This window comes from Tupaia chinensis, unplaced genomic scaffold (assembly GCF_000334495.1).
Source record: "Tupaia chinensis unplaced genomic scaffold, TupChi_1.0 Scaffold000364_1, whole genome shotgun sequence".
Classification (NCBI taxonomy): domain Eukaryota; kingdom Metazoa; phylum Chordata; class Mammalia; order Scandentia; family Tupaiidae; genus Tupaia; species Tupaia belangeri.
This window is the reverse complement of record NW_006159861.1, coordinates 1775016-1799751: the sequence shown is the minus strand read 5'-3', so window position 1 is coordinate 1799751 and position 24736 is coordinate 1775016. Positions and strand designations below refer to the sequence as shown.

The 24736-nt window shown below is 39.8% G+C and overlaps 1 pseudogene; it reads left to right on the top strand.

The window, feature by feature from the left end:
• The first annotated feature begins 2571 nt into the window (after positions 1-2571).
• LOC102471994 (peroxisomal biogenesis factor 3-like) lies at positions 2572-3679 on the top strand (annotated as a pseudogene).
• The last annotated feature ends 21057 nt before the right edge of the window (positions 3680-24736 follow it).

Sequence of the window (24736 nt, the reverse complement as noted above, 5' to 3'; positions counted from 1 at the left end):
AAGTGATTAACATTATAGTCAATGCTGCAGTGTAGGAAAAATGTACTTCTACTTTTGCAAGGTTTTCATGTAATAATTGCAGAGTGTACTGATAGAGGACTTTTTATTTTTTAAAGACTAATAAATTGGTTATTGAATAACAAATAATAATGAAAGTTTAGAATATTGAAAGCCCTTAAAAACTGTCGATTTGTTTTTCTTAAAAGAAACCTCATTTTAGCTCTTGTCCTAGGGTTCCCTTAGTTTATGAAATGCTAAACTTTGCAATCAGTTAGAAGAAGAGAATGACAAACTTAAAATGTTAGTACTGTGACAAGTGAATGAAGTTCACTTACGTGTGACATGCCTTGGTGGATCCCTACACTACTATCACCTACTATGCTACTATAAACTCCATAAACTTCTTTTTCTTTTTTACAGTGTTTCATGTTTTGTTTTTGGTTTTGTTTTGTTTTGTTCTTGTTTTGCCATAGGGTACATGTGCTTGCTAGAGGGGAAAAGTGATAAATCACCCCTCGGGGGAGGCCACATCATAATGCCTTCTACATTCTCCTTCTGTGATTTTGGGCACACACACACACACACACACACACACGCACTCATGTAACCAGTGAGAATTTCAAGCCATCAGGCCCAGGACTTGAACTGTACTTGGTCATATAGGAGTCCAGCACCTTAACCACCTTGACACCTGCTGGCCCCTCTTTTATTTTTTAAGTTTATTTATTTATTTCTTTGGAAAGAGAGACAGAGAAGGGAAGAGATGAAGAGAAAGAGAAGAGCCCTCAACAGGCTCTTATATTGCGATCCTCCCTACAACCTTTCCAGCCACCCAGGATGAGGGCATGTGCACACACCTGTCATGCAGAAAACTGCCCCTCTCCCCCAAGAACCAAACCCCAATCTTCCCTACAGATCCAGCATGACAAAATGCTGTGCTACCACTCTACCTCCACTGGCCTTCTTTCTTCTTTTCTTCCCCCACCCCTTTTTTTTTTAATGCCAGAGGGTGTGTGTAAATACATTAGGGAGGACAGAAACAAAGAAAGGAAGAAAGACAGCACCACCCAATGTTGCCTGGTCATGTCATAATATTTTTCCTCCAGTTCACCAGCCCATCAGAACCCTGGGACACACACATGCACTTGGCATGCTATCTCTGGGACCAGGGTTTAGTCCCCCGTGAGCCTTGTAAGATCGAGCCTCCTTTGGATAGTGCTTAACTACTGCACTATGGAGCTAGCCTCTTCTCTTTTTTTATTATTTATTTTTATATTTTTAAAAACTATTATTCATACATTAAATCACTATATATCATTTAGATTGTGAAGAGACTTTACCCAGCATGATATACACCTCAGTCCAGTCCAGTTGTATGATATGATTCAGCCTCTCCTCTTTTTTAACCTGGGAATTTTATTTAAAATATTCGATGGGACCAGCAGATGGTATAATGGTTATGTCACTGGGCTCCCACATAGTCAACGATAGTTTGAGTCCTGAATCAAGCAGCCAAAAACTCATGCTGAGAGGATGTGCAAGCATGCCTAAAATCCTGAGAGGAGAATGGAGGAGATGAGATTGCAGCAGCATGGCCATTCTCTCTGGTGGTGATTTCAGTCTTTCTGTCTCTTTGTCTCTCTCTCTCTCTGGCAAGTGCATATAACCTATTGCAAAACACTCTAAATACATAGATATATAAATAAATTAAATTAAATAAATAAAATATTTGAGACTCCACATTGGGAGAAAAAAGCAGAAAAATTATTATCTATAATTTAATTCCATTTGGAGTGCAGTAAGACCCAATGTCTGCAACTTGAGATCAAATACTAAAATAATAATAATAATAAAAAATCCCATTAATTTCTCTCTAACGGGATGCCACTTGCCATGATTCAATGAGAGCTAGCATTTGCTGATTTTTGTTCTATTCCCGTTGCTCTTCCAGGCTGTTTGGATATGATGACTGGTCCTTAGAACAGCCCTATAAGGTACAAACTCTTGACTTCTTCCTGCCAACAAAGACACATAAATATGGAGAAGTTAGATAGTGTATTCCTGTGTGCACAGCTAATGAGAGGGCCAGATCATTAAACAGGCCACGTTACACCAGAGTAAATGTTTGGAATTGGGTTTCGGCTGCTAGCTTATTAAGGAAAACACTACAGAAGGTATCATTATAATGCAAGTCAAAATATTTTGCTTAGCTATAATAACAATTTTGATAAAACACTATTTAGATATTACTATGAAAATGCAAAGAAGGTTTTCACGATAAAATGCCAAGTACTAAAATGCAGAATCCACATGGAATCAGAGACTCAGATTTGATTCTTCTCTTTCACTGAGTACCCTACCAACAAAAATTCAAAAGCCTTAAATTGAGATATAAAACTCCAAGTTCCCACTCCGGTGACAGTCTTCACCGAAAGTCATGTTTGTGATTTCTGGTGAGCATCAAGCGGGACATCAGCGCTCCTGTCAGGTCTTCCAGGCCAGGTGACCAAGATCAGTGTCCTGGTGAACCATCTTCTCACCCCTACACAGCCCACACTTCAGGGCCTCAAGATGCTGAGATCTATGTGGAATTTTCTGAAACGTCACACAAAAAAATGCATATTCCTGGGCACTATCCTCTGAGGAGTTGATATCCTGGGAAAATTAGGACAAAAGAAAATCAGAGAAATACAAGAAAGAGGAATTGCAGAAGATATTGGCCAGGCATGATGACAATATCATTTTGAAAGTAACCAAAGGACTGCAACATGACAGTGCTGTCCACGCTTCCCACACTAAGAGAAGCCTTAATGCAGTAACTCAACTCTGAGAACCTCACAGCTCTAAAAACCAGGCCTTCAAACAAGCTAGAAATTTGGGAGGATCTGAAGATAAGTTTCACAAGGAGTAGTATTATGACAGTTCTTGTACGCTGGTTGTTCTTTTGCGAGTCCAGTTAAACATAATTGGTGGATAGATTTACCTGGATAATGCAGCAGTTGGCAAAAATGGCACTACAATTCTTGCTCCCCCAGATGTCCAACGACAGTATTTATCAAGTATTCAACACCTCCTTGGAGATGGCCTGATGGAATTGATCACTGTCATTAAACAAGCTGTGCAAAAGATTTTAGGAAATGTTTCTCTTGAACATTCTTTGTCCCTTTTGGACTTGGAGCAACAACTAAAAGAAATCAGAAATCTCGTTGAGCAGCATACATCTTCTTCTCGGATTAATAAAGATGGATCCAAATCTTTCTTATGCCATTATGTGATGCCAGATGAAGAAAACTCCATTAGCATTTCAGGCCTGTGGACTTTCTCCTAGAGACGTTACCACAATTAAATTTCTCAATGAAACCAGAGCCATGTTGGAAAGTCCAGATTTTAGTACAGTTTTGAATACCTGTTTAAAACAGAGCTTTAGCAGACTTCTAGACAATATGGCTGAATTCTTTCGACCTGCCGAACAGGACTTGCAGCATGGTAACTCCATGAATAGTCTTTCCAGTGTCAGCTTGCCTTTAGCGAAGATGATTCCAATAGAAAATCCATTCGGTCTGCAGTGAGATACCTAGTCATTTTGTACAGGATCTGGTGATGGTGGATAGAGCAAGTGAAAGACTTCGCTGCTAACGTGTACGAAGCTTTTAGTACCCCTCAACAACTGGAGAAATGATCTCCCCTCGAGAAGAACTACAGTGGGATTCATTTACACTGAGAAAATAAACCAGACCTAGAGTCACAGTTTGTTACTGAAATGCCTAATAAACATACATTCTCAATCAAAGTCTCCATTTCATAATGAAATAGATTTATTTGACATCTTAATATATTTTTTAAATTCATCAACAGACCAGTTTTGGTGGGTATTTCTCAGTATAAATGAGAAATACCAACCAGTGCAAAGGTCAGAATTTTTAATAATTTGTTACTCCATGACATTAGTTCCAAACTGATTGAAAACTAATGTAGATAATGTTTTTATATATGTAATACATTGTGCAGTGTACTTTGACATTAATACCGAGGAGAAATCTGTCTGGGAAATAGGTCTAGGGTGTGTCAAATTTGGAATGTGCTGTAGTTTTTGGACTAGTCAACAAAGTGAATCAGATTCCTCCCGCCACTCTTCAAAGGAATAAATTATTTGTCTCAAATATACCTTGATGGAAGACTTCTTATGGAAATCAGTGAATTTCAACAACTATGATCAGCTATTTTTTTCTTTGCTATTTTTCTTTGCTGTATTTTCTAAGGCTTTGTTAATGAGCCTTAGAAAGGTACATACTGATTTAGAGGCTAAAATTGTGTTGATGCTGTTTACTCACAGCTATTATTTCTATGTAAACAATTTTAATAACTTACTTTGTATTGATTTTGAGTACACCAAACATTTTATTGCAATAAACTATTTTAGAAAAAAAAGATATAAAACTCCAATGGCAAAATTATTCAAAAAAAAGAATCATTTCACAACTTCTTTTTGAAAACTGTGTTACAAGTATATGCATTGTTTGCCAGAGAAAACGAGTTAAAATTGGGAGTAAATATATTTTAGAAACTACCAAAATTAGTGTCTATTCAATTTCAGACATGATGATTAAAATTACTTGGGAACCAGCAGTTAGCGTAATGGCTATGTTGCTGAACTCCCACGTGGTCGACCGCGGTTCGTGTCCTGGACCCGGTGGCTTAGAACTCAGGCCGGGCGCGTGCGCATGCGTGCCTAAGATCCTGAGAGGAGAGTGGAGGAGAAAGGATTGCGGCGTGACCATCCCCCTGGGGGGTGATTTCTCACTTTCTGTCTCTGTCTCTCTCTATCTGTCAAGCGCACGTGCCCTATAGCGAAAACCTCTCCGAAAAAAAAGAAAAATTACTTACACCTAAAGTCATAAGTCCAAGGTGGAAATATTCTAGCTTTAAATCTAGGACTTCTTATGTTTCACAAATAAGAGATCTTGGTTTGTACCCATGAGTCAATGAAAACGAAACAAGAAAAAAAAATTGTTTTTTATATCTTGCCTTATATAATGATGAATTTGAAAAGAATTAACAATGTTATATTTAAATACTGCTGTTATTAAGATTAATCAACGAATGACTATGACCTCTTTCCCCAGAGGATTAGAAGGAGAGCTGGCAGCAGGGCAGTCCTTGTGACTTAGGAGCAAAGCGCTATCAGTTATTGAATGCCAGCTGGCCCTGTGTGTGCTTAGCTCAGACCAGCCAAACTGAAGAAGCTCAGAAAGATCAAAATGAAGTCAGAGGAGCTGGCCCAAGTGTGTGTTTGAAGGGAACATGACTAGGGACGGATAACCTTGAATGGAAAAAAAAAATGCTTTGAGCCCAGCATTCCCAGTCTTCTAAACGCAAGTCCATCAGAACCTTCTGACCTTGACCATAAATTGATCTCTGGGCAGAACAAGACGGCCCAGTGTTCTGTGTTGCTTATGAAACACAGATACTAGCTGGGCATGTACAATGACAAACTCCACTAACCCAACTAGTAGTTAAGGTAAAGGTCTTGAAAGTCACAGTGCAGGTTCACCAGTTCCCCGACCCCATTTTTAAAAAATCAATTATTAGCAATTAGCCAGTGAGTTTGGATATGGGTAAAACCACCAATAGGGTTCTTAATAAATCCATTGTCCAAGTAACCTAGAGAAAAAGCTCTTGTGCTGCAACAGGGACACATGCATTTAAGCCATTAAAATACTGCGGATCATCGTACTATTGTAAAAATGGTTACAATTTCCTAAACACTTGTGTGATATGTAGAAACTGAAACCTCTGCGGATTTGGCTAAACTATCAAATAATTCCTTGTACAGATATTTATGGATCAATCAAGATTCATCATGCAAATAAGACTTGTTCCAAAGCATGATATTGAAAAATGTTCTAGTATCTATTATGATTTGGTTCTTGTGGAATCTAGCTCAGGTGTGGACTCTATTGTAGTTCAGAAGTCAGCAAATGTTTGTGAACAGCAAAGTAATAAACACATTAGGATTCGTGGGCTATGTGCTCTCTGTCACAACTCCTGAACTCCACTATCCTGGTGCAAAACGCAGCTCGAGAAGACATGCAACGGATGAGCATGACGGTCCCGGTGCAACTTTGCTCATGGAACCGGAGAGAGACTGGATTTGGCCTGTGAGTTTGGCTAAACTAATGGAGATTACGTTGGGAAGACAGGGAACTCTAAAAATGATTCTTCGATGTGGTGATTTTTACTCTCTTAAAAATCTGAATTATTTTGTATGAATTTTGTTACATTCACTGACATCTTTAGTCCTAAAATTTGAGGGTGATGCATTGTTGAGATCATTACTATTCCTTACAGGCTGTTAAAATTGGAGTTGGAATCTAAAATTAATTGTCTTGAGTAATTCACGGCACATTTATCTGAGAAAATAAGAAAGGTAAATCCGTTCTGGGCAGTACCTCACATGTTTGTGTTTATGTTTGGGAAACAATCCTGTCACCTGTCTGCACATCTCGCAAGCAGAGGCTTGGGAAGCTTCTGTCCGCACTGCGTTTCAAGGACGGTGTAGTGAATGGCCTCAGAAGACAGCCTCTCCATTCGGATCTCAGCGTACGCTTGCTGTCCAGGATGATGATGAGGGTGTTTTTGAGATAAGGTTGGGTAAGTTCACTTGCAGCCCATTATAAAAGATCCCTGGCTCCTTAGCTCCAAATTTCTCATCTGTGCTAGAAACCCACCTCACTGCATTGGACTTGAGGACTAAGGAGAATCCATACATTCATGAAGTGTATGCTTCTCCATGTTCCATGAGTAATAAAGTTCTTTGTGTCTTACCCAGGAGTCTCATGTGATCTGCCAGTATCTTTTTGGAACTATGGCCAGCAGATCTATTAGTTTACCAGTAGGGTAAACTTCCAGACCTTCCATAGTTCTTGATAATCTGTATTAGTTGTTCATTTGTTTTTGGTATGATACCTAAACTACTAGGTGTTTATGTTTTTATATTTTTATAATCTCTTTGCGGAAGACTAAAATTATTTTAATTAAGTACCAGTTTATACATGGAGGTGAACATGAAATTTCATTACGTTCAGATTAAAACTAAAGAAACTTGAGTAAGTAGTAAGTTCTCTGGTTTGTTTAGGTTAAAAAAAAAAAAAAAGACCTACTTATTATTTTTAAAAATTACTTTAACTTTATTTTATGTATTTATTTATTTATTTTAATTTGACCAGAGAGGGACAGAGTGAGAGAGAGAGAGAGAGAAAGTGAGAAAGCAAGCCGCAAGTTCGGGGACTTGAACTTTGGTCGGCCATGTGGGAGTCCAGCATCCTTAACCACCATGCCACCTGCCAGCCCTGAAAACAGGCATACTTATTTTTCCTTTTTTTCTGAGTTCAAATTCTTATGCAAAACCAAAACGGCTTTTCCCATATACGTTTTTGAATGTGGCAAATGTAGATGCTCCTTCTTGAAACTGAAAATTTAAGCAAGTAAAGGCAAAAGGCAAGGCCTTTGAAAACTGGATTCTCTGTGACAAACACTGGAAAATACTTCGTCTCTTCAGACTATGCACATGTACCTTTGTTGAACACTTTGTCATAAACTAACAAAAGACTGAGAAATTAGAGTTAAAAAATACTCACTTTACCGAAGCGAAGGCAAATTTCTCCAGATTTTTGTTGTCTATGCCTTTCTGTTGGGCTCAGAATGTAGATGAAGCAGTTCTTACAACCAGTTGTGCATGACAGCAGGTTTCCACCCGCTTATAAGACATGGTTAAATTTTCCAAATGTTGCAGAATGGTGGTTAAACCACTGTTAGTCTGCAGTCAGCCATAGTGAGGTATTTTTACATCACCTAAGTCAGAAAACACTGCAAATTAGGAATCAGAACTTTTTCTTTTCTTTCCTACACACCTAACTTTCCAGCAGAAACCTTGTGTCATGCTTGGTGGCAGGAAGTCCTACGCTTTGGTTCCTCATGACCCACGGTAAATAGACATGTAATTATTTATCAAATGTGTGTGTCGTTTATGAACTTATTAAAGACTCTTCTCACAGGAGAGTTTATTATAGAATAGTTACTAAAAAAAAAAGGAGGCAAAACCAATTTGAAATGGGTCCCTAGGTGACATTGTGTTAATGCCACTGGAGCCACCATAGATCTACCTAAGCGTGCCAGGTACATGTACCACTCCGGTGATCCAGGCTGGCTGAGACTGAGAGAGCCCCACTGGCAGTGCCTGTCTGTCCCTCTCTTTCTGCCTCTCTCTCATGGAATAAATAAATAAATATGATCAAACAGCAAGCAATTAAATTATTTGTTTGAATACTCTATTTCTATTTCCAGGAAAGGGAGGTTACTCATGTCACAGGTAGTAAATGATATGAGAATATATATACACATAACAGCAAATTCCTGCAATCCATAACCCTCCGAGTTTGAGAAAAGCTACAAAGCAAAATGAGGTATGAAGAAACAGTGACAAAAGATCACAACAACACAAATTTAAAATGTCCTAAAAAATAACTTTTATGGGACCAATGGATGGTGTAATGGTTACATGTCTGGACTTCCAATAACCTACCACAGTTTAAGTCATGAACCAGGTGGTTTAAACTCATGCCAGGTGCTTGTGCCCAAAATCCCAAGAGAAGAATGTAAGAAAATGATTGCAGCGTGACGCAAATTAGGAATCAGAACTTTTTCTTTTCTTTCCTACACACCTAACTTTCCAGCAGAAACCTTGTGTCATGCTTGGTGGCAGGAAGTCCTACGCTTTGGTTCCTCATGACCCACGGTAAATAGACATGTAATTATTTATCAAATGTGTGTGTCGTTTATGAACTTATTAAAGACTCTTCTCACAGGAGAGTTTATTATAGAATAGTTACTAAAAAAAAAGGAGGCAAAACCAATTTGAAATGGGTCCCTAGGTGACATTGTGTTAATGCCACTGGAGCCACCATAGATCTACCTAAGCGTGCCAGGTACATGTACCACTCCGGTGATCCAGGCTGGCTGAGACTGAGAGAGCCCCACTGGCAGTGCCTGTCTGTCCCTCTCTTTCTGCCTCTCTCTCATGGAATAAATAAATAAATATGATCAAACAGCAAGCAATTAAATTATTTGTTTGAATACTCTATTTCTATTTCCAGGAAAGGGAGGTTACTCATGTCACAGGTAGTAAATGATATGAGAATATATATACACATAACAGCAAATTCCTGCAATCCATAACCCTCCGAGTTTGAGAAAAGCTACAAAGCAAAATGAGGTATGAAGAAACAGTGACAAAAGATCACAACAACACAAATTTAAAATGTCCTAAAAAATAACTTTTATGGGACCAATGGATGGTGTAATGGTTACATGTCTGGACTTCCAATAACCTACCACAGTTTAAGTCATGAACCAGGTGGTTTAAACTCATGCCAGGTGCTTGTGCCCAAAATCCCAAGAGAAGAATGTAAGAAAATGATTGCAGCGTGACCACCTCCCCTTGGGGGTGATTTCTAGCTTTCTGTCTTTCTATTTCTCTCTGTATGTCTGGCAAGCGCATGCAAACTATAGGAAAAAAAAAAAATCTCTCCAAAAATAAATAAATTACTTTTGCTCCAAAATGTATAAAGACCACACCAAAGAAACAGGATTAGGTTCTCAGAAAATATCCATGAACGGCTGAAGAAATTGCTTGTCTTGCCCCAGATCTTGACAACTCAAAAGTACATATTCCAATAACAAAATAACTGCATATTGTCAAGGTTGATGTATGGCCTTTGGTCTTAGCATTTATAGGTTGAGGTCACTTTCTCTGAAGAGTCCCCACAGTGATGTCTTCTGACAAACTGACCTTCCAGGCCCTGACCAAGAAAGATACATTAAAACTTTTTGACCTTCCTGAATCAGATCATACCAGATTTTCTCAGAAATCAGTCTGATCAGTAGCACTGAGAAAATTGGACATGTACATTCAACTACACAAAGAAATAAGCAGAGCATCTCCCTTTCTGAACATCAGGAAAATATATAAACCTTATCACACATCAAAGTGCATGGAGGCTTAAAGCCAGTATCTACTCTCAGCGGAAGTGGGAAAAGGAAAGCAGCCGATCCGGACCCAGCTCTCCTCCACACACAGGCGTCAGGACTACCACTGTGGTCTGTGTGAGTGTTAAAGATTGCTGTCCTAGGACCAGCAGTTAGCCTAAGGGCTGTGTCGCTGGACTCCCATGTAGTCGACCGCGGTTCGAGTCCCAGACCCAGTGGCTTAAACTCACGCAGGGCACATGTGCCTGAGTGCCCAAGATCCCAAGAGGAGAATGGAGGAGACGGGATTGCAGCAAGGCCATCCCCCTGGGAGGTGATTTCTTGCTTTCTGTCTCTCTGTCTCTCTCTGTCTTTCTGGCGAGCACATGCGCCCGATAGCAAAAACCTCTCCAAACAAACAAACAAACAAAAAGATCGCTATCCTTGCAGATTGGTTGAGAGATTTAATTATTTATTGAGAAACCCAGGAAGAATGAGCAGCAAATGCTCCAGATACTCTTTGGTGGTATTGGTCACATGCGTGCCACTGGAGGAGGTACAGTGCATAAAGTTGTCCCTGTCAGACTGCGGTAGAGGTACACGTCACCATAGCAAGTTTTGTTGCTTGTTTAAGCCACTTTACTGAGGCATGCTTGACATAAAAAGCTGTTACCTATTTAGCATACCCATCTTGATGAGTTTCGAAATAGTATGTCCCTGTGAAATCATCATCAAAGACATAAACACACCGATCGCCTCCCGGTTTCCTCTTCCCCTCTATTGACATTAGTGCATCGTTTTCAAGCTTTAATATTTTGGACTCTGATTTAACTGTCTTGGGGTTTGACCTGCGAGTTTGCATTTCTAACGAGTGCCCAGGTGCTGGTAATCTTTGGGGTAACAAGGGTTGACAGATTAGTCAGATTAGTCATAATGACCCTTGATCAATTTTCCGCACGTAAGAGAGAGCGAGCTATTTGAGAGCTGATACTGCAGTGCCCACCCCAGAGGTCCCTTAGACCCTTCCTTAGGGAGCATTCTCTTGGATTTTACCAGCCCTGCCTGCTTCCTTCTCACAGCGCACAGCCAGTGGGCCCAGAGCGAGCCAGGATGAGCCCAGTTACACCGATGCTGGCTCCCCAGCTCTCCAGACTGGCTCTAGCATAATTCCACTCCATGTCCCGTAAAAAAACCTTCTCCTGCCTTAGGTTACTTTAAGGAGGGGAACCCTTATAAACTTTATCAGGTGGACTGCTTATAAAGAAACAGCTTACGCTTGGGAACATTGCATGCTAAATTAGGTTCGCGCCACAAGATAATAATAATAATAGTAATAACAATAATAATTGGGGCCAACTGATAGTGTGGAGGTAAGGCACTGGAGCTCATGTGGCTGACTGCACAGTTTGAATCCCACACTGAGTAGCTTAAAAACTACCATGTGTGTGTGCGTATGTGCCCCAAATCCTGAGAGGTGTTTTCTCATCCTCTCCTCTCTCTCCCTCTCTCTCCCTCTCTCTCTCCCTCTTTCTATCTCCAGCAAGCACATGCACCATATAGCCAAAAAAAAAAAATATCTGTGAGGTAATTCATATTTTAATTAGCTTCATGTAGCCATTCCACATGTATATATCAGGTATGTATCATGCAAAACATCATGTTTTACACCGTAAATATATACAATCTTTGACAGTTAAAAATAGTAGGTTGTTGGGAAAGGCATGATATATTTTTCTGTTTTTTTTTTTTCCTATGAAAATATGGCACTCCCAGGCACCATAACTTTCCTGACAACCCAGTAATATTACATTGGGGCCGGCAGGGGGCATGGCGGTCCCATGGTTGATGGCGGTTTGAGTCCCAGACCTGGTGGTTTGCTTTCTTTGCAAATTTCTCCCTCTCCCGCTCATAAGTGCTTGTGCTTCATAGCAAATTTTAAAATAATGTTAATAATTATATTAAATAATTAAGAAACTATTAATACTTTTGCTATTTTTATTATTTTGATAGAAAAATGCTTTACCATCATTATAAAAGTAACTCAGACTAATAATTTGACAGAACCGTGTAGCTAGGAGGACTTATTTATGCCCTGTTCTACTTTGCTCAACATGCCTCAGACCATTGCTACCTCGGGAAATGATATTCCAGCCGCTGGTTCTGTGCCAACAGCTGAGTGAAGCCCAGATGGGCCTGGCAGCATCTGTCCTCAGGGTTCCAGCCAGCTCTCTGTCTGAGTCCACCATCTGGGGTCCATGAAGATGTTCTTCAGATCGGGATTCCCCGTGGAGTGCGATCTTTCTCAGCTTAGCTTCTGAATAAGCCAGAACATATATACATGTGTGGGCTGAATAATTGTCCTCATTATGCATGGAACAAAAGCAGAGGAAGGATTCTGGCAATTGTTCTTCTCTGGCGCATTATATTTTAATGTGAGTCGGAAATGGTTCAGATCTGGGTCCTACCCATTTTCAGCATGATTTGGATCTTCATGAATTCAATGGTGTTTCTTTCTGTCAAAGACAAAACTAAGATCAGGTACTGACTATACCGTTCTGAACTTTCGGATCTGAAAATGGTACCATTTTTGCATGACTGACTTCTCACTATTCATATTAAAGGATATATGTGTGCTACATGTTTTAGTCAGGAAATGAGATCAGCCCTGGTCATTCTAAATAAACACAAAATGAGACATTTTAAAATCCGTGATGTGCTTGCTACTACAAAATAAAACTCGTACATATACTTCAGTATTTATTTCCACTAAAGCAGCATCACTTTCAACTTCTGTGCATATATATTTCTTGTCCATTTATTAGTTTCTTCAACCAACAGCTTTTAGATGTACTTTTCATTTTCACTGCTTTTCTGATTCATTTCATCTGAATTTTACTGATATTATTTTCTCTATCTGCTTTCTCTGCTTTCTTCTCATTACATTGCTAAATTCTTCAGTTAAATGATAACATCTTTGTTTAAAATAGTTTTTCGAATTGTATCATTCTAGACACATTATACTTGTTTTGTACATATTTCAGACTACGGCAGTGACTCCCTTCTATTTTTTCTAAGAACTATTTTATGCAACTTGATTTATGTATTCATTTCTTTTCATTTGACCATCGAGGACAGAGTGAGAGAGAGAGAGAGAGGAAAAGTGAGAAAGCAATCCACCAGGTCCAGGACTCGAACCACAGTCAGCCATGTGGGAGTCCAGCACTCTTAATCACCATGCCACCGGCTAGTCCATGTTTACTTCAGACAAATCTCTTGACTGTTTCAGCTAATATTCTTGACGTAACTATTTCTTGACTTCGTCTTCTGTAAAACTTCCTGAAATCTGTAAGTATAGGCACACCTCAGTCCTTAAACATTATGCATTATTTGTTGCAACTGTTTTACATTCAGCCTCATATACATTCCTTTTTAACTTGCCAGAGTATTTCAACTGGTTTAAATATGGTTGCAGGGGCCAGCAGGTAGCGTACCGGTGAAGGTGTTGGACTCCCACATAGCCAACCAGTTTGAGTCCTGGACCTGGTAACCTGAAACTCACCCTGGATGTGTGTGTGCCTGCCCCAGATCTCGAGAGGACAGTGGAGAAGAAGGGACCGCTGCATGGCCGTCTTGGCTGGGGAAAGACTTCTCACGGTTTCTCTTTCTCTCTGTTAAGTGTACGCATCCTATAGCAAAAATCTCTAAAATATAAAATAAAATAGTAAGTAAATCCTTCAAATAAAGACATTTAAATGCTTTCTGTGCTTCTGCTCTTATTTGGCTTTGACCTTGCTTGTGTGTATACTGTGGTTCCACTCAATGTCTATTTGTAACATAGGTTCCTCAGTAACATTTTCGCATGGATGTGCACACTTTAGAATCTGAAATCGATAGTAAAATTATCCTTTAAAACGGGGCCACTTTCCATATTCACCAAAATGTTTGAAGGGGCCTATTTCTGTCTATTTTCTCAACTTTTTATTCATCACCAATCCAATAGCTGTAAAATTAAATCTTGCTCCAATTTGCATTTCTTTTCTTATACATGAAATTATCTTTTAAAATTACTTGTATATTTTAAATGATTATTAAATCTTGATATTGGATTACATCTCTGACTCACATGAGACTAATTTGATAATTAAACCACTTGTGTTCTCCCTGCAATTTATAGACTCTCGTGGAGAATAAAAGCATATGTTGAGAGAAAAACGCTTACAAATGAGATGTGAAGTTAAGAATGGTGCCTAATCTTCTCATTTGATCCTCTTTATATGTAGCCCTGATGAAAAGAGTTTAAGTCTTCATAAAATGAGTTCTTATATTTAAAAAATGAGAACTGAAGAATTCATTTAGTCCCTTCTTGCAGGAAGTATATTCATAGTTGACTGTTCCTGTAATATCTCACCCCTCCATCGAAGGCTTGCGCCTGGGCAAAGTCACTCGGAATTTTAACACCCTCACCATTAGTTGCCAAATTAAAGGAAAAGATATGAAAAAAGTCTGCTGAGCCTACTTTCAGGCCAACTCATGGTGAGTGCTGTCTCCTTCTTTAACCTACTCCTGAGTCTCTCATGGAAGCCATGGAAAGTAATCCACAGTAAATTGAAAAGGAAATCTAAGTCCTTTTCTTTAAATTTTCTTGTATTTATCTTTGCTATTCTTAGTATCTCTAAATTTTTTTGCAATTTCTTTCATCTATCTTGTTCTCCTTGACAACACAGTGTCAAGTCCATATTAAAATTAGAGTCATGAAAGAAAGTCAGTGCTGACCAAAAATAGCAGTGAAGTTAGACTAAACCTTGACTCTATTACATGGAGATAACCATAGGGAAGAATGCCCTTACAGATTGTTACTTGCTAACAATGATATTTTACATGTCCTTTTAAATTTATTCAATGAATTTTTTGCATTCAAGTGTATGTTTACCCTCAGAGCAGGGCAAAATTGATCAAATATTTAATATGCTGAAGACACTTTTCAGAACTGTAAGAATAGAGAACAAAATTCACACATGAGGGACCAGCAGTTAGCGTAATGGCTATGTCGCTGGACTCCCACGTAGTCGACCGCGGTTCACGTCCTGGACCCGGTGGCTTAAACTCACTGCGGGCACGTTTGTGCGTGTGCCCAAGATCCCAAGAGGAGAACGGAGGAGAAGGGATTGTGGCATGGCCATCCCCCCTGGGGGGTGATTTCTCGCTTTCTATCTCTCTGTCTCTCTCTGTCTGTCTGGCGAGTGCACACGCCCTATAGCAAAAACCTCTCCAAAAAAAAAAATAAATAAATTCACACATGATATGTAGAAATATTGCTACACATATATTCCAATCAAATCATGGTAAAATCGTTCATCTTGGGACCAGCAGATGGCATAATGGTTATGTCGCTGGACTCCTGCATGGTTGACCACGATTTGAGTTCTGGACCCAGAGGCTTGAAACTCATGCCAGGCACAGGTACGTATGTGGCCTAAATCCGAAGAGGAGAATGGAGGACAGGGGATTGCATGGTGGCCACCACCCTCAGGGGTGATTTCTTGCTTTCAGTCTCTCCGTCTCTCTGACGAGTGCACACATCCAATAGCAAAAATGTCTCTTAAAAAAATCATCTTGTTTTTGAATTAGATCTGTAGGTTATTGGTGAGATTTGCCATTTTCTCATGAAGATGGTCTGTACACTTGGCATATTTGGGTCTTACTTTTGTATTTACCTCTGAGAAGACAAGTTGGCAAAGTGACTTCACACTTTAAATTGAGTTTCACAGATATGATATTGTTATGTTTAAAATTTTTCCATGATCTGTCTGTGCTTTCTAGTTGACTTTTTGTTACCTGGCAGCCAAGAAAATATGGGGGAAGGGAACCAAAAATTTGTGAAGATTTATTTTTAACAATTTCAAGGTGGTACCAGCAGTTAGCATAATGGCTATGTTGCTGAACTCCCACGTAGTTGCCCGCGATTTGAGTCCCAGATCTTTTGGCTTAAACTCACGCTGGGTGCGTGTGCATGCGTGCCCAAAGTCCCAAGAAGAGAATGGAGGAGAAGGGATTGCGGCATGACCATCCCCCCAGGCGGGGGATTTCTTGCTCTCTATCTCTCTGTCTCTCTCTGTCTTTCTGGTGAGCACACGCGCCCTATAGCAAAAACCTGTCCAAAAAAAAACGAAAAAAAAAGCAATTTCAAGCTAAGTTTGAAACAAGAAGTAAATTCATGCTTCTTATTGACCTTATATTTTATTAATAAACATAATTTATGTATAGTACTTACTACTATTCCTTTAAGAAGCATAATTTTAGGGAGTTGGAAGCTGATAAAAGTTAAATAATTGTCATATTTGATAAAAATTTCTTTGTAAATAATATCAACTCAAGTGAATTTACTTGAGAAAAGAATGGAAGGGAAGGGACTGTGGCATGGCCATCGCCCCTGGGGGGTGATTTCTCACTTTCCTTCTCACTGTCTCTCTCTATTTCTCTATGGCAAGTGCACACACCTAATGGGTTAAAAAAAAAAAAAAACTAAAACAATAAGATTTATAGTAACATAGTGCATTAAATTATCCTGCTTCCAATATTCAAAATAATGAAATTATCAGTAGAATATACTTAGGGATTTTTAAAAATTCCGATAGTCATGAGATATATTTATTAGCTTTTGCTTACATTCCCAAACAAGATTTATAAAAGAAAGGCCTTGCTGTGGTAGCATTTTCTGGATGGTGGTTGGCAGCCCAAAACCACCTGTGAGGTCTGGCTTCAATTCCCAGCCTATTCTACAAGGTCAGGCAGGGTAGCATGTACCTGTAGTCCTAGTTACTCAGCAGCCTAAAGAAGGAGGGTAATAATGCAGAAAGACCCTGTTCAAGTACCACATGCAGGGCCAACAGGTGGTGTGGTGGTTAAGATCTTAGACCCCACATGGCTGACCATGGATCTGGTGGCTTGCTTAATCACCCCCCCCTTCTCTCTCTCTCACTCTGTCTTTCGATGGTGAGCACATATGTCTTACAGCAAATTAAAAAAATAGAATCAATGGGACTGCCAGGTGGCGTGGTGGTTAAGAGTGCTGGACTCCTACATGACTGACTGTGGTTCAACTCCTGGACCTGGTGGCTTATTTTCTCTTACTCTCTCACTCACTCTGTCCCTCTCTGGTCAAATTAAAATAAATAAATAAAGCTAAAAAAATTAAAAATATATAGAGATATAATAACAATAAATAAAATTAAATAAATAATTCTTTAAAATAAAATCAAATGCCATATACATATGCTAAAAACTGTGATGGTCAAAGCAGCATGGTACTGACATAAAAACAGGCATGCAGAGCAATGGAGCAGAACAGAGAACCACATAAACCCCAAAACATACCGCCAACTGATTTTTGACAAAGGGTACAAGTTAATTCAATGTCGAAAAGAAAATCTCTGCAGTAAGTGGTGCTGGATGTCCACCTGCAGAAAAATGAAACTGGATCCTTATCTATTACCATTAACAAGAATTAACTATCTAAACATCAAAGCTCTAAACATAAAATCTAAACTATTAAACTATTGGTGGGAAACACAGGAAAAATTTTTTGGAGCCATCAGAATGGGCTATCACTTTTTAAATTAAATAACTCTATCAAAGCACGGGCAACTATTCCAAAAATAGGCAAGTGGGATTACATCAGGTTAAAAAGCTTCTCCATAGTAAACAAAACAAAACAAAAACAATAATTAAAGTGAAAAGACAAGCCTCAGAATGGGAGAATATATTTGCAAACTATGCCTCTGATAAGGATCTGATAACCAGAATACACAGGGAACTCCAGCAGCTTACCCAGAAAAAATAATCAGTCCAATTAAAAATGGGAAAATGAGCTGAACAGACAACTTTCCAAGAAAGACATATGAATAGCCAAAAAAGCTCAGCACCCCTTATCATAAGGAAGAGGCAAATCAAAACTAAAATGAGATACCACTTAACCCAAGCCAGAATAGCTAAGATTAAAATATCAAAGACTGATGGGGCTAGCAGTGGCATGGTGGTTAAAGTGCTGGACTCCCACATGGCCAGTTGTTTTCTCACTTTCTCTCTCTCTGTCTCTCTCTGATGAGCACACATACCCTTTAGCTAACTTAAAAATAATAATAGCAAATAAAAATTTTTAAATAATAAAGAATAATAAATGGTGGTGGGGAATGTAAATTAGTGCAGCCATTGTGGAGAACAATATGGAGGTAACTCAAAAACTAACAAATAGAACTACTATACTATCCTGCAATTCCACTTGCACATCCATGCTTATCACTGGCTATTCACAATTGCTAACATATGGAACCAACCAAATGTCCAGGAACAGATGAATGACTGAATAAAATACTACTCAACCATAAAAAATAATAAGATTCTGGGAACCAGCAGTTAGCATAATGGCTATGTCGCTGGACTCCCACATAGTCGACCACGGTTCGCGTCCCGGACCTGGTGGCTTAAAACTCACGCCGGACACATTTGCGTGCGTGCCCAAGATCCCGAGAGGAGAATGGAGGAGAAGGGATTGCGGTGTGACCATCCCCCTGAGGGGTGATCTCTTGCTTTCTGTCTCTATGTCTCTCTGTCTGTCTGGCGAGCGCACGTGCCCTATAGCGAACCGCCCCCCCCAAAAAAAATAATAAGATTCTGACATTTGATAGGAAGTGGATGAATATGGAAGATTTAATGCCAAGTGAAGCAAGCCAGACTATGAAAGAGAAGCATTGTATGTCCCCACTTAATATATGTGAATGTCTGTACTCTATGACAGAAACTGAAAGATTGGAAGATATAAAACTATGGAGAGCAACTGTGGACATTAGAGACAGTCTGAGAAGACGGTGAGCAGTGGGAGCAGGAGGAAAGAAATCAAGGGAAATAAATAAATAAATAAATAACCCAGAAAAGTAAAACATTTAACAGATGCAAAAGTGGAAAATTATGTGTTAACGATGATGTGCATGATAATATCTTTGACATGTATTCATGCTGGGACGATTCATTTTGTCTGCTGCAAAGATGTATAGTGATTAAATGTAAATGACACAAGAAAAAATATAAATAAAAAATAATGTAAAATACCACATATTGAGCCAGTAGATAGCATAATGGTTAAGGTACTGGATCTCACATGGCTAACTGCATGATTTGAGTCCTGGACCTGGTGAAAATCCTGATGAAATTAGTGCTGGGAGTGTGTGCTTGCGTGCCCCAAATCACAACGTGAGGAGGAAGGAGAAGGGTTGGCTATCCCTGGTGGAGGGAGGTGATTTCTCACTTTCTCAATCTTTCTCACTCTGTCTTTCTGCTGAGCACATGCACCCTATGGCAAAATACATACATACATACATACGTACACATATACCACATACATGCGCAGACATATACAATGTATTTTTCAAAAGCCTAGATTAGAAGAGAAAGTGAGACCCACACTAACAAATAAGCCATCTTGCTTTATTATCCCCAAATTAATTTAATTGTGCAATTTCTTACCAAAGATTTCATTTAAAGGATTGTGCAGAGCAAAGAAGCAACAAATTCAAAGATATTTAAAACTTAAAGATATTACAAGCTCAACCTAGGAAGGAGACTCTGTGGTGTGTTGGTCCTATAATGAGAAAAGCAGTATATTGGAAGAGTGAAATTGAGGGCATACAACTTAATTTGGGATTTGAGAAGACAGATGATTGAGTCCTATACTACAGGAAGATTTCTTTTAAGCAGAAGAATTAGAATGAAGCATAAAGAATGTGGGCCCAAAGAAGGCCTGAGTGTCTTTGAATTGTCCCCTACTCATAACTGTTAGTAAGGGAGCGGCAACCACTCTCTGGTTATAGGAATGACGAATCGGAGGACACTCAATGCTGGCCAGGTGAGATGGATAGCCAATAATCACATGCACTTACAGCCTAGGGAGAGTGCACAGCACTCTGTAAGGCCACATCTTCGTTACATTTGGAAACAGCAAATGAACAGGAGCTGTGGGAGGGACGTAGTGTCAGTAGGTGGACTGACCCCAGTTGCCAAGGATGTGGTTCTTTTTTTTTTTTTTTTTTTATTAATTTCATGAGCAGCCAGGGAACTAAGTAGTGGGTCCTACTTAGAAATAAGCAGAAATTGGGGCCAGCAGTTAGCATAATGGCTATGTCGCTGGACTCCCATGCAGTTGACCACAGTTCACATCCCAGACCCGGCAGCTTAAAACTCACGCCGGGCGCGTGTGCGTGAGTGCCCAAGATCCCGAGAGGAGAATGGAGGAGAGGGGATTGCGGCGTTAACAGATGCAAAAGTGGAAAATTATGTGTTAACGATGATGTGCATGATAATATCTTTGACATGTATTCATGCTGGGACGATTCATTTTGTCTGCTGCAAAGATGTATAGTGATTAAATGTAAATGACACAAGAAAAAATATAAATAAAAAATAATGTAAAATACCACATATTGAGCCAGTAGATAGCATAATGGTTAAGGTACTGGATCTCACATGGCTAACTGCATGATTTGAGTCCTGGACCTGGTGAAAATCCTGATGAAATTAGTGCTGGGAGTGTGTGCTTGCGTGCCCCAAATCACAACGTGAGGAGGAAGGAGAAGGGTTGGCTATCCCTGGTGGAGGGAGGTGATTTCTCACTTTCTCAATCTTTCTCACTCTGTCTTTCTGCTGAGCACATGCACCCTATGGCAAAATACATACATACATACATACGTACACATATACCACATACATGCGCAGACATATACAATGTATTTTTCAAAAGCCTAGATTAGAAGAGAAAGTGAGACCCACACTAACAAATAAGCCATCTTGCTTTATTATCCCCAAATTAATTTAATTGTGCAATTTCTTACCAAAGATTTCATTTAAAGGATTGTGCAGAGCAAAGAAGCAACAAATTCAAAGATATTTAAAACTTAAAGATATTACAAGCTCAACCTAGGAAGGAGACTCTGTGGTGTGTTGGTCCTATAATGAGAAAAGCAGTATATTGGAAGAGTGAAATTGAGGGCATACAACTTAATTTGGGATTTGAGAAGACAGATGATTGAGTCCTATACTACAGGAAGATTTCTTTTAAGCAGAAGAATTAGAATGAAGCATAAAGAATGTGGGCCCAAAGAAGGCCTGAGTGTCTTTGAATTGTCCCCTACTCATAACTGTTAGTAAGGGAGCGGCAACCACTCTCTGGTTATAGGAATGACGAATCGGAGGACACTCAATGCTGGCCAGGTGAGATGGATAGCCAATAATCACATGCACTTACAGCCTAGGGAGAGTGCACAGCACTCTGTAAGGCCACATCTTCGTTACATTTGGAAACAGCAAATGAACAGGAGCTGTGGGAGGGACGTAGTGTCAGTAGGTGGACTGACCCCAGTTGCCAAGGATGTGGTTCTTTTTTTTTTTTTTTTTTTGAATTAATTTCATGAGCAGCCAGGGAACTAAGTAGTGGGTCCTACTTAGAAATAAGCAGAAATTGGGGCCAGCAGTTAGCATAATGGCTATGTCGCTGGACTCCCATGCAGTTGACCACAGTTCACATCCCAGACCCGGCAGCTTAAAACTCACGCCGGGCGCGTGTGCGTGAGTGCCCAAGATCCCGAGAGGAGAATGGAGGAGAGGGGATTGCGGCGTGGCCAACCCCCCTGAGGGGTGATTTCTCGCTTTCTGTCTCCCTGTCTCTGTCTGTCTGGTGAACACATGCACCCTATAGCAAAAACCTCTCAAAAAAAAAAAAAAAAGAAAGAAAAGAAAAGAAATAAGCAAGAAATTGTACCTGGTCTTTTTGAGAAGAAGGATTGTTTGACTAGAGGTCTTTAACCATGGGAACACAACAGGGAAGAGAACTTCCTGTTAGGCTGCTTGAGGGCCTCCTGGTTTCACCAGATGACAAGACAGCATATGCTGCTGGGCCTCTGTTTGGGGCGTCATGCTGCAGCAGGAGACAAAGCACAGCCACAATGTGGAGAAGGAGCACTCATGACATGACACGGGCAGGGAACGGGAACGGGAGGCAATGCTGTCTGCCACATGTGTGAACCGCTAGTGCACAGTGGTGTCTCTGACAGCTGTGAGGACGTACAGTGCTCATGGCCTCCCTGTACTGGGCTGTGCTTCTTTGTGATGATTCCAGGGCTGAAGGGATTTTACCAGATACCCCAGAAGCCATTGTGAGCCTTTGAGAGCCCATCCTCTGTCCATGCCCATCTGCATAGCCAGAAGAAAAGAGGAGAGCAGAGTGTTGGAGGAGCCCCAGGGAGGGGGAACAGGCAAGGTTCCGATTGCCTTGCCATTTAGTTACAACAGCAAGCCAGGCCCTCAGTGCAGGGAGAGTCACCTCATCCCACAGAAGCAGTCACAACCTCCCTGCCACCCTCAGTGCTAACGGGAAAAAACAGGAGAGGTTACCACTTACTCTGCCAGTCAGCACACCTGTCATTACCTACTGCCAAAGGGACTCTCTAATCCATGTCTTTAAAAGGCCTCTTGGACTGGCTCGCAGTGACTGGAGTGCCAAATTTCTTCCGTCAGAAATGGACCCTGGACACCTGGAAAGTGTCTTTGGGAAAATAAAGGTCTCCCTTGAGCATGCATTTTCATTGTAATCAGAATAAATCCAAGAGTTTATTTTTCTGCTAATGTGATGACATGATTTGATCTGTAATCTGCAGTTGATCATCGTTCAATTTTCTTACGGCATTTCTCGTTAGAAATAGCACACTGCGTGCATTGAAGCCTTGTCTTTGTGCTAAATACAATATTTTAAAACACATGCGCTAGAATCACAAAACACTCAAGACTCTGTTCCCTTTAAGTTCCCCAAATATTTAACAAAATGTATCTCCATGGGTTGAAAATTATATTTTCAAATTCTTTTCAGTCAAGAAGCAGTGAAATCACTTTGTGGAAGCCAATTCTCTTATATAATTCTAAACCACATCTTAGTGCTCACAGATAAAACCCTCAGACACTCTGGCTTTTCGAAAGCTTGGTTTTAAAAGCCCCTTTACATCTCTAAATGAATAAAAAAAATGTTATTTGTATAAAAGGCGCATATTTGCAAAAACATTTATTTTAGATATTCTTTTTATTACCTCCTGGCTTCATCTTTAGTTAATGTCAATTAATTCCACCCACATACTCTGTTGAGAATCTGCCATTTAAAAAAAAAAATCTAATTCACTAGTCACAGAAAATAATGGCAAAATATTGTAACTTCAATGCTATCCATGTATAAAACATAACTTTTTTATTTATGCTGTAGACATGATCATTTAAAAACAAAGTTTATATTATTTTAAGAGATATTTGCTACAGGCATATATGCTCGCTGGGAGAGACAGAGAGACTGAGAGACAAAAAGCGAGAAATCACCACACAGGGGGGATGGCCACATGGCAATTCCTTCTCTTCTCTTCTCCTCTCAGGATTTTGGGCATGTTCACACACACCCCTGCCAGGAATTTTAAGCCCCCAGGTCTGGGACTCAAATCGGTGATCAGCTATGTGGGAGTCCAGGGATGTCACCATTATGCCATCTGCTGGTCCCCCCAATTTTGTATTTAAAGAAATAAACTAAAGGTAACTTTACTTAGAGTTTACGGGCTCTGCATCATATGTGTAATTTAAACCTTCTTGAAACTCAGATTACCCTGTGTTAAATGAATGCAAAAATGCTGTCCTAACAGGATTGTTGTGTATGCAGAGCTGTAAACCCAGCGTGTGTGGCACTGCAGGGAATGCAGTGTTGTAAACCCAGTGGTGTTCGCGGCATGCATTCTGGCTGCAGTCAGCAGATACCTAATAAACGCTACTTCTTGTCTTGTTGCCTTCCTCTGACTCTGCTGTGCCCATAGCTGTTTTCTGCATGTGTGTGTGTTAAATGTTTAAAATGTGTTCACTTCACAATCTTTGTTTTACAAAAGGCATAAAATATGAATAATCTAGTTGAAAAAACCAGGCTGGCCACATAGCACAGTAGTTATGTGCGCATTAGGAGCCAGATCACACATGGCTGATCGTGGTTCAAATCCTGGCCTGTGCGCCCCAAATCCTGATGGCATGGAGAAATGGGGGAAAAAGAATCGTGATGACCACGCCCTATAAGGAGGTGCTTCTCTCTCTTTATCTCTCTCTCTCTCTGGCAAGCACACACACGTCCAGTAATAATATTTTCTCCTCTACTTTTACCAGAGAGCGTATGCTTGCCAGAGAGAAACAGAGAGAGAAGGATAGCAAGAAAGCACACCGCATGGGGCATGGCCACACCATAATTTCTTCTCCTCCTTCTTTCCTTCTTTTAGGGATTTTAGACACACTCACACAGACCTCATGTGCTTCTGAAGCTGCTTGGTCTAGGACTCAAATACAGGGTAGGTCACGTGGGATCTAGGTGACTTAACTACCAGGCAAAGAAGTCTGCCCCAAATATTTTTTTTTAATTAAAAACAATTAAAGAAAAAATGTGCCGACAATTTCTTCATGCTAAAAAATGGTGAACTCTTTAGGTATATTATTAATAATTTTGTACCCATTAATATGGTGACATTAATATGAATACAAAATTTTCATTTTGTAAGAAAAATTTTCAACAACAATCTATTGTAAAAAAATTTATATATTAAACATAAATATATTAACTTCACTAATGCATCATAGTAACTGTTCTTTTGAACATTTAAAT